Here is a 12,030-nt window from a genome sequence, read left to right as displayed (position 1 = left end):
CTCCTCCCGCGGGGAGGGGGGCGCCCCAATCTCTCCGCCTGCGCCGGGCTCGGCACCCCGCTGTCTGCACTCTTCCCCGGCACAGCGCCACCGCCCGCCCTCCCTCCCCGCCGGCCTCGGCAGCTAGCACGCGTGCTTCCGCCCCACTTGGGGCACGGGGGACCCTCCCGGGGCACCCCGCGCCTCACCTCGCCTCAGCCCCACACTACTCCCCTGCCCCGGCCCTAACTCGTGCGCAGCACCGCTTCGCTCGCAGCCCTTTCTCGGTCCGCGGCAGCCGCTCTGCCCCGCGCTTTCGTCCCGCACCCGGGCTGGGGAACCACTGTGCAGTCCGCCGGCCCGCCCCGAGCACGCGAGGCAGCCGGGCTCCCCGCTACGCGGCGGGGAGGAGCCGGGCTCTCAGCGAGGAGTGGGGACAGGCAGGACACTGTGGAGACCCCAGCGGGGGCGGAGCGGGGGGATTAGTTATGAAAGCCGCCCCCTCCTCATCTGCAAAGGCGCGGGTCTCCCCACCACCCTCGCTTCGCTCCCACCTACGCAGCTTTCCCTCCTCCAGTTCTTTCTCCCGTCCTGCCTCCCCGCCTAAGCCGTCTTACTTCCACTTTCTCTATGAGGTTGTAAAGTCAGGCTTTGTGTCGCTGCCGCTGCGCAGCGGGGCGGGATTTCCCTGCCACCCCCCCACCCCAAGCCCCTCCCCCTGGCCCCCTCCTCCGCGCATCTCCCAGAGCATCCTGGGAGTTGTAGTCCAACCGTGCCCCCGTTCCGCCTCGTACTGCGGGCTGGGAGCTCCCCCACTCGCCCGGACGGGGTTTGCCCAAAGGGTTGAAGGAGGAAGCGGCTGAGACCGCTGCGCCGCACCGCGGTTCTCGGCTCCGGCTGGATGTGGTGGCCGGGAGTGCTCCGTAGATTCCCGCGGTGAGAAATGTGAGGAGGATAAATGAGGCAAAGCCCTGAATGCTGGGAGCCTTGCCTAGGACTCAAAATTTATGCTCCAGGAAACCCTCTACACTCTCGGCTCCTAGTTTGGAACTGGAATTTGTGAAACTTCAAAAATTAAATATAAAACCTGAATCTCGAATTGCCACGAGACCGGGCATCCCAACCCCCACCTCAGCCGACTTGCACCGCCCTGTTGGCTTGCCCCGAGGCTGCTGGAGAAGAACTTTCAGATTCCTCTATAAAAGTAAAGATGAAATAAGTAGAGAGTTGAGAAACATTTACACGAGCCTCCTGCCGCGCCACATTCTCCTGCCAGTTTCGAGCTGGGGACAGGGTCAAGCTACACCACAGGCCGCCCCTCAGGTCGTGAAGGGCCTTTGCTGCTGGGCACAGGCGCTTCTTTTCCTCTCTGGGGTTTAGATTTATTTCAACAAATCTTTACTGGGCATTTTCTTTGTACCAGTCACTGTGCGAGGGGCTGGACACGGCGACTACTTAAAAGACCTCCCCAACAGGGTGGTTGCAATCTAATGGGGGGATAGCGACAGGCAAAAACCACGTTTGAAAGTAATGACTGCTAGAGTAGAGACTCCCAAGTGCTGAGGGAAATTCAGCAGAGCGATACTGCATCCCAAAGGGGGCTGGGGAAGCTTTCCTGAAGGCTCTGGAGATTGAACTGGACCTTGCAACGTGGGAAGGTTGTAGAGGGTGTGACCGAAGGAGCCCAGTGGGCAAAGTCCAGGCCGAGGGAGAGGTCGGTGAGAGGTCGGTGAGAAGGCGCAGTGCAAGCTAAGAAAAAGAACACATCGTCTTGGCAGACGCCCGGGATGTATGGGTGGGGCGGCCCAAATGAACATTAAAACCCAAAAGGATCTTCAGAAACACCCTCTGAAGTTCGAACTTGATTCTGTGAGCAATGAGTAGCCCATCCCCAATGAAGTGCCAATGCAGGAGACTTAAGGTACGTTCCCAGATAGTCTTAATTGCCAAGAAGTAATACGATTGGAAACATTCGCAATTCTTTCCCTATTACGGTTCCTTCTGTTTGTTCACACTTGAGGCTATATCTAATGATTTTTAAGATTTATGTTAGATGTATATTAATCAGATATTAGGATATTTATTTTATTGGCAAAATGGATCTAAGGTTTTGTTCTGTACTATTTCAAAGATTTATTTTCGAATAGAGTTTATTTTCTGGCTTTACTTTATTGAACACAGCAACTAATATAATTTAATTCACTAATTATTTGTTGAACACCTACTATGTGGCAGGCACTTTTCTAGATACTGAAATTTGGAGGTGGAAGCAGTGATTATCATTTGTTCTAGGAATAAGTATAGAATTCTTATCAATAAAATACATCCTTATCAATAAAATAGGTAATAGAAAATGAATTTAGATGTTGGAGATGCAAGTACTTACTAGTAAATAATAAGTAATATCTTTCCATATACAATTTTGTTAAACAAAAGGAAAAAATGTACTTACAGATTCAAACAGATCAACTTCTAAAAAAAACTTTTTTTTTTCTTTTTTTAAGTAATCTCTACACCCAGTGTTGGGGGGGTTCAAACTCACGACCGGGAGATCGAGAGTCACAAGCTCCACCGGCTGAGCCAGCCAGGTGTCTCTCAAACTGATCAACTTTTAAAAAAACTAGAGAATTAGGGGCACCTGGCTGGCTTAGCCCATAGAGCAAGTGACTCTTGATCTCCGGGGCATGAATTTGGAACGCCCCCCAATACTGGGTGTAGAGAATACTTAAAAAAAGAAAAAAATTTAAAAATTAAAAATTAAAGAACTAGAAATTATTTTGCAGTATTCTCTCACACACCATTGTGTATTATGTCACATGCCATTGCTATGTTGTCCAGCTTAAAAGCAAGGCATTCTGATCCCCCAAGATATAGCAATATTGCTGGTCTAATTTTCATTTGTTATTGTAATTCTGCTATCTCTATGTCCTAATTATTTCATCACAACACCTATACTCATGGGTTCAGACTAATTTGCTTGACTATAAAAATGCAATACACAAATCAAAATATGCTCAGCAAAACACGAAATTTATGCAAGGTAATTTTTTCCCATATCCAAACCCAACTTGAAATTAGTTACTCTCATAAGCGCCCTTTAGAATTACTTTCCTTTGTGAGCTTCTTTAAGACAAGAAGAAATTATTTTTCTTCTTTTCAGTACCTCTTCACAGTTTCCAAAGAAAACCTAGGTGTTGTAGAAAGCTGTTGTCGATGACTATGAAAAGCAAGCCCATCAGCCAGCATTTTTCATTTGGCCAACTGCATAAACAGAACTGCAAAAACTAACTTCCTCCTGACTAAACTGTCAGAACCGGTGGTATACACCAACTCTTGTGGTGTATCAGCTGACTTCAGCAGAAGCCCCAGTCTCCTGCAGGCAGGAATTCTGAGGAAGCAGTCTTCTGTCCTTATTACTATCGTGACTACATATAATGCTTACTGTCAGAAAAAGGGAAAGTGTTCTTCCTCCACCATTTCAATTCTGCTGCCCATTTCTATGCAAGCCCCTCAGAAGCCCTTCTCTATTGCTTCCCTTACTCTTTCCCACCTTCTACCTCAACCCCTCAGAATTCTCACCATGGCAAATGGGCAGAACAACCACTAGGGCACAGGATGGCAGTCCACACGTGGGAAGGAGGGGAGCAAACTGCTTCTGGGATCAGTCAGTTGATCAGCAATTCAGGATCCCATCAGGAAGGGAATGGTGAGAAGGAGACACTTTTTCCATCTAATACTAAAAAAAGAAAAAAAAGAAAAAAAATTGAAGCTGTTATATCAGCATCTAAATCACTGCCATCAGCAAGTTAAAGAAATTTAACTGTCTGCTGAGCTTTCAAACATACTTCATAAGACTACCTTTTGCCCATTTGAAATTTCTTTCTCCCTTCCAAGTCTGGCCCTAACACTTACTTAAAACTGATTTTATCCATATCTTCCTAATTATTGGCTCTCTCCAATTCATTCTGCACACTGCAACCCCAGAAATCTTTGGAAGACAGATCAAATCACTCCCCTACTTAATGACTTTTCAGCAGCTTCTCATCACTCTTAGGATAAGTCCCGAATCTTGCCTTAACATCACCTACTAGGCCCTGAATTCTCTGGCCCCTGCCTTCCTCTCTAGCATAAAGGTGGGCCTACTCTCCCTCTTAGTCACCAAGCTCCACCCCACTGGCCACCTTTCATCCCTTGAGTTCCCAAAGTTTCCTTTCCCCTGACAGCTTTTGCACATACAACCATCTCCACTGGAATGCTTTCATGGACTTTGCTATTCATCCTTCAGATCTCAGTTTAAATGTCGCTTTGTCAGATAAGATCAGGGCTCCCTGTTGTAGTGCTCCAAATAGCCCATATTAATTACATCGAGGGCACTGACAAATGAGGTTAGTAATCATGGAGAACAGCAGAAGTCCAAAGGGACTGTGGATGATCTAATGTTGTTTTGCTTTTCAAAATGGAGAAGTAGGTATATTCTAGTAATCATGATACCAAAGGCACGCAAGTTAGAACTCTGACTATTAAAAGGATACCAAAGGCATGCAAGCTAGAACTCTGACTGTTAAAAGGATGGGGTATTTTAGTACAGTGGAAGAGAAGAGGCAATCTCTAGGAATCACAATGAATTCACTGAGATATAGTTTGGCCTTTAAGATTCTGAGAAAATGATTTCTAATTCAGAATTCTACATCCTCTCAAGCTACATTGGGAAGATAGACAGAGACTAGAGACAGAGAAGATGATATGGCATAAGAAGAGTAAATCTTTATCTTCCATAATGAGTCATTAAGTCAAAATATATCAGTATAGTTTTATTATTTAGAAATAAGGAGGTAAACATCAGAAGAAACAGCTAAAATAATGAAAAGTACTTGCCTCTAGATGCATAGATTGAGAATGGAAAAGAATGGGATAAGAGATTTCTCTGTTTTCTCTTTATAAGTCTTATAACTAACTTTTAAACTATGAGCATACACTATTTTCATAAAAATAAAAATAAGTTTGAAAATACAAATAGCATTTGGACACGTAGACAGGAAGTAGGAGAACATTCTAACCAAGATAAATGGCAAAGATGTGGAGGTGAAAATATTCCAGTAAATGGTAAGTAGACCTGCCTACAGGAGCAATGGGTCCATGTTGAGGAGTAGTAAATGATAAAAAGTTTATTTTATTATTTATTTATTTTTTAAAGATTTTATTTATTTATTTGACAGAGAGAGACACAGCGAGAGAGGGAACACAAGCAGGGGGAGGGGCAGAGGGAGAAGCAGGCTTCCCGCAGAGCAGGGAGCCCGATGCGGGGCTCGATCCCAGGACCCTGGGATCATGACCTGAGCCGAAGGCAGACACTTAATGACTGAGCCACCCAGGTGCCCCAAATGATATAAAATTTAAACCTCCCTTCTCAGGAAGCAACTAAAATATACATTCCATCATATGAGAGAGTAAACCAAGAAAGAAGAATTCATGAGATCCAGAAAATGGGATGAACATAAAAGAGAGGTGAAGGAAATTCCTGGTATGATAATGAAAGAAAGTTTGAGGTAGACAGCTGTGTGGCACACCTAGGGAGCAGCCAGGCTAGTGGAGAGTGGGAAGATGGAGGGATACAGGAGGGATGTCTCTAGAGAAAAAAATTTTTGAAAATTAACTGATAGATTACCTGATGTGTTTGACCATGTGGAGAATAGTATTCAGAAAGGTTTTACAGTTGACTGGGAAATTAGTGAAGAATTAGTGATTGATACATAGAAAATAAAGCCAACTAGGAAAAACCAAGGCAGTTTGTAACTCCAGGAGAAACTGAAAGTTGCACAAAAAAGTAAATGAGTCATGATAAAATGCTACTTGGCTTCAAAGTGAAAGACATTTACCTAGCCATAACAATGAAAACACTATCTTACTGATTTACCAAATTGCAAATCTTTTGTAGGATAAAGGGAACACAAGTTGGAAAGGGTGATGTTGTAAGAGGTCTAAATCTGTATCTTCCATAATAAGAAGACAGTCAGTACTATCTAAAACTTGAAAGAGCAAGAAACATCAGTATAAGTACATTATATAGAAATATATAAGTAAATACTAAAAGAAATAGCTAAAATTATTCAAAGTAGTTGCTTTAGTAGTACAGATCAGAAATTGGGAGAGATGGAATAGGGTTTGCTTTTTTTCTTTATAAGTCTTATTAATCTATTTAACTTTATGAATATGCATCACTTTCAAAAATAAAAATTAATAAAAAGAGTAAATTGCATTTTGAAAGGACAGAAAGGAAAGAGAGCATTCTAGCCAAGAGAAACAGCAAAGATACGAAGTAGTAAGTAGACATCCCTAGCAGAGTGTGGGTTCACAATGCAGAGCAGTGAAAGATAATTTTAATAGCTATCATTTATTGAGTACTTGCTATGTGTTAGGTACTGTGCTAAGCACTTTATATTACATTATCTCATTTATTCTCACTAACCCCATATGGTACCACTATTATCCTCATTTTATAGATGAAGAAATGGAGAAGTTAGGGAACTTGCCCGAAGTCACAGCTAGAAAATAGTAGAGCAAAGAGTCAAAAAGATCTACTAGACAGCAAATCCATACCCTTAGCCACCATATTTTGAAGGCATAATTAACAACATTTGATCACTGATTTAATTTATGGGACAAAGGAAAGAGGTGAATTCAAAATGACTCTAAGGAATTAAGGCTCTGTGAGCGGGAGAATGATGTTTATTCATTTTAACAATTGACTACATCCAAGCAGCATGGCGAAGCTATAGCAATGAATGCGAGCGATGTGATCCCTGTCTCATAGAGCTTGCCATCAGTCATACATAGGAGAATCATTTGTGGGAACATCAGGGGAGAAAATTGTGAGTTCAGTTTTAACTATGTTGAAGTAGCAATAGAATGCTTGAAAATGTCCAGTATGCATGGAAAATGTGGTATAAGATGCTCTAAACCTCAGAAATCTATCCCTGGTCAAGGGAAATCAGGACTAAGAAAAGCTATTTCATTTAATGCTTCAGAAACCATGCATGAGCTTTAAGAGTGCACTTTCAATGGTAGTCGGGCCAGAAGCCAGATTGTAGCTTATAGGTATAAACCATTCATTCTCAAAGCTTGATGGTTTAAGAAGGAAAAAAGATTGTACAATAACTAGGAGGGCCATAAGGATAAGCAACTTTTTTTTTTTTTCCAAACGAAAGGAGACCTATATATGTGTAAAAGCAGAGAGGAAAGGATTCTGTAGAAAGGAGAAGCTAAAGATTTCAGAAAGAGAAGATAATTGAGGAAGCAGGGTGTGAAATGAGGTAAGGGCATGTGGCTCAGGTTTGAGGGGTAAGGAGGGACACTTTTTCCTCTAAGATAGTAAAGAAGGCTGACAGGGGAGAGAGCGAATCAAATGGTCTTAGATTAAGAGGATGCACGGGAGTGAGCATCTATTTTTGAGCAGAACTTAGTTTTTGTGAGAAAGGTCAATTGGGGAAGGAGGTGTAACCTCATAAGGAACCAAAGAATAAAATTTGAAGTTCAGATCTGAAAATTAACAAGCCCTTTGGGTACTCAACAGTCCTATTTCACCACTTTCTACTGTTTAAAATAATTGCAGATTGCACCATCCATCAGTCTTCCTGATCACTTAATTCAAATTTTATCTCACCCAGGCTAACATTTAGGTACTAAGACTCAGGCAGGATGCCATCAAAATCCATTAAAAATGGCTCTCTTCCCAGCAGTGATAGTGATGTAAACTCCCCTTAACATAATCAAATCCAACCTTGAATTAATTAATATCTCTGTTGGTGTCTGTTTTAAGTCATATAGTTCTTACTGGCTCACTTTCTAGCATTTTTAATTTCATTTGGCACTCTTCAGCAAGTATTTAGTCTGTCCTACTTGAAAAAGTATTTGCCGTTTTGGTTTCACTTATTTCTTGTCACAGGATGTAACTATAATACACTCACATGCACAAAACACATAACAAACATAAGAGCTTCTCGAGGGCAGGGCCATGCCTTATTTATCTGTATCCCTATTTCCAGGGAAGAGCATGACGTGTTGTTGGAGTTCAAGAAATGCTGACAAAGGAATGAATGATAATCTGTGTGCTGTTCTGGGGAGAGCCCTAAACTGAGATCCAGGAGATGTCAATTCTGGCTGTTACCTAGAGCTTCCCTTGGACCAATCACATACATTCTCTGTACCTTATTTTCTCCATGGGAAGATGAGGGGATTGAATGATTTATTAAATTACTTCTGACTTACGAATTTTACATACCATTTTTTTTTTAAGATTTTATTTATTTGCGAGAGAGAGAATGAGAGACAGAGAGCATGAGAGGGAGGAGGGTCAGAGGGAGAAGCAGACTCCCTGCTGAGCAGGGAGCCTGATGTGGGACTCGATCCCGGGACTCCAGGATCATGACCTGAGCCGAAGGCAGTTGCTTAACCAACTGAGCCACCCAGGCGCCCTACATACCATTTTTAAGATGATAAAATTTCAGTTTTCCAAGTGGCACTATTTGGATTGCTATTTGAAACTTGTTCTAAGTCCCTGGCTAACCCATTGGTCACACTGCCTGTGAGTCAGAGTAGATCTGCCCCTCAGGTCATCTCTCCCAGACATAATAGACAACCAGATGTGCTACTCAAAGCTCTGTTCACTGGGAAGATTTCCCTTCCCTGGTATCTTTTTGGGGTACCCCATGGTGGGGTTGTAGTGTTGCAGTCATCTACTTTTACTTTCAGATGGTGCCAGGTTAACTATGCAAAGTTATGTGTAAACCAAGCTGATGTATTTCTTTTTTATCTTGAGTCATTTGGTCATAGGTAACTTACCAGGAGGCCACAGGTATGGATTGAGAAAGGGGCAGCCGTATGGCAGGAGGAGGTGCCGTGGGAGTCTGGGCCACCTGTGCATGAAACTAACATATGCCTTCAGGGCTGCTCAGGCTCTGTTACCAGCTAGACCCCAAGACCTGATCTACTGCTCACCTGCTTAGACCCACCAACATTTGTCCCATATTTTTCCTTAAGCTCTTCTTTCCAGCTTATCTTTTAACAAGAGACCCAAAGGGCATAGCATCCTGTGGTGGAAACCAAAACTACCACTCAAGCAAAAGCAACTGCCCGGACAAAAGGTTACCCATCAGCCCAGAACACCCAGACCAGCTGGAACTTAACTCCCAACTCATACCTGCACAGATGGACCATGGAGTGACCGACAGTTACCTTTACCTCATTATAATACTAAAAATCTCTGCCCAAGGAGGAGCACAAGCCTCATTTACATAACATACAATGTATGTATAGGCATGTTTCCTTAAGGCTCATACACCACCTTATGCCCACCTCTACATATGATGACAGGGCTCCCCTATCTCAATATTCATCCTAACCCTAAATTAAAGGAACCCATTCATCCTTGCTCAGGGAGTCACAGCTTTGGAAGTTAATCCCTGTGATCTCCCTATTTGCTGCAAATCAAGGTTCCCTTGTGCTACCACTCTACCTCGTGTAGTTTCTGTGATTCACCAAGGAGCAAACTCATATTAGTTCGTTACAACTCTATCCCACATACACACCTTCCACAGGATGATGGAATAGTTCTCAGCACACCAGACTTTATGGGCAGGCAGATTAGATGACACTGTTTATGATGTGCAGCCTGTGTCTTTATCCTCGCCTAGCCAGGCATTCAGTCTCCCCCAGAAAACTATCAGCAAACCAGAAGATTCTTCTCAAAAGGAGAGCTCCCAGCAAAATAGGAAATCAGTGGAGGTGAGCAAGACAGACATCCCAACAGGTGTCTACTAGACTTTCTCAAACTCCCATGCCCTTCATTTTCAAACTGCCTTTTCCTAGCCCCTACCTAAAGAGCCCAGTGCTCTTCTGCAATCCTCCCTTATGAATAGAGGAATGGGATCTGATAAACCTCTTCAATCTAAGAATTTGGAGACTTTGAAATGTGTTTAGATGTTTATAAAGAACCACGGGGAATGAGCAATGCTGAACCAAAATAATGAGTCTATTGTGATTGGGATTTAAGTATCAATAGGTAAACTATTTGGGTGTGTAGTGAGGTTTCACTCCCTGCTTTTCAGATCACACCTTGTGACTGCCAGCTACTCTGCCCAATACCTTCTTTACAGTTGTGGGGAGAGCCACATGTCACCTCTGCCCCACTCAGCCTACTTTTTGAGATTCAGTACCTCCTTACTCCACCCTCCTTATACCATATCTGTGGTTTATGAGAATCTTCTTAACCAATCCTGGGTAGAACAGAGAACACCGACCAATTAAAAAAAAAAAAAGAAGACTAAACCCACCAAATGAATTAAGTACTTACACAGTACATTTCATTAATCTTCAGAGTAAAACTGCTTCTTTTTCTATGTGTGTACATACATATAGATGGGACAGAGTCACCCAGGCAACCAGATAGAATGTGGACTTCAAAGGAACAATGGTCTTGTCATTCTTCACAAGAAGTTAATTAGCTCCTCTCCTACAGATCACTTCTAAGACTCTGATTGGTAATGTCTCAACTCCTGCTCAGCTATAAAGTCATAATTAATAATTAGTCTATTTCTCTGGTAACTGTCATTTCATGACTACTGGGCAATCTCCTATCATTAATGACTGTTTTACATTACCATGGGGCAGGCATACTTTTACTGACCCTCAGGCTTCCACAGGACATTTTAGCCAGGTCTAATCACTATGAGGTTCCATCACACACACTCCCCTCCCCAACCCAACATGGTTATCCAAATGAAATTCAATTAAAGGAATAGAAAAATTACAAAAGGGTTGATAGACCAATGAACCAAATATGTGTATATTTGTCAGGCAATAATTTTTTCTTTTTAAGTGCTCACTAGATCATTATCTCCTTTGGGCTGCCTCCATTAATTATTTCTCAGTCTACCACAAGTTTGGTGTTCCCTAAAGTATAGGACTCTCGATAATTGCCCTGATTCACTCCCAATTTAGCGATAGTGCTTCCTGGATGGTGTATTTGTAATATGTACAGAGTCCCTGACATCAGCAATTTTGTATTTAATAGAGAGATGTGAGACTATTTCACTTTTTGGCAGTCTTTGAAGTGCCATATTTGTCAACGGTGAGTCCCTTTTCTGCCTCCATGCCGACCTTCGTTCTTGAGTTTGGCCAAGAAAGAATTCAGAGCCAAACTCTCAAGTAAGCAAGAGTTTAATAGCAGTTAACAAGAAAGTACACTCTCAAGATGGGAGAGTGGGCAGGCACAGAGATGGCAGTTGCACTGGGGGCTCAGAGTTGTCTTTTCTTTTTATGTTTGCATAGGCTATGGGTCATAAGTAGGGTGGTCTCTGACTGAGGTTGCTTCCAATCATCTAAGGGACTCCTCCTACTGGTCTGGAGGGGGAGTTTCTTGACCCTATATGGTCCTTGTTGGGACTGTCATGGCAGGCATCCCCCTTGAGGGTGGGGGGGTGGGAAGGTCAAAACTGCAGTGTATATGTATTTTAATGAAGCTCTAGGTTGCTGGTAGGGCAGTGGTTATAGGAAAGGATGCATGCGTATTCCTCCCCCCCCATCTTTCCCTGTAGTTTGGAACTTGGTTTCTTCCCTTTTAATCAGTTGGAAAGTATTTGTTCCCTGCTCATATCTAACTAACTGCCCACTCTATCATATTAATATTAGTTATTGTTATTCATTATTATTATTTAGTGGGAAAAATCACTATCTTCTTTGGTTTAAACCAAAGCTATCTCAGGAATATATGGTAATTTCCCTAATCAGCTTTTGTTCTTGGCCCAGATCATAAACAATATTCATGATCTCGAATGTACAGAGAATTTATTTATAGCCTTGACATACTTTTCCATGAACTGTTTAAATATCAACATAGTCCAAACGAAGCCTGCCAGGAAAATAAATGATTTATATTCATTTCTGTGGGTGACCTTCCATAGAAAGAAATTAAGGATTGCATAACTATAAAGAATAGATAGAAACAGGCAAAAGTTCAACAAACTGCTGTGATTATAGGTGATGAAATTACACATA

The sequence above is a fragment of the Halichoerus grypus genome, chromosome X (genome assembly GCF_964656455.1).
Source record: "Halichoerus grypus chromosome X, mHalGry1.hap1.1, whole genome shotgun sequence".
Taxonomy (NCBI): domain Eukaryota; kingdom Metazoa; phylum Chordata; class Mammalia; order Carnivora; family Phocidae; genus Halichoerus; species Halichoerus grypus.
Note: the sequence above shows the minus strand (reverse complement) of the source record.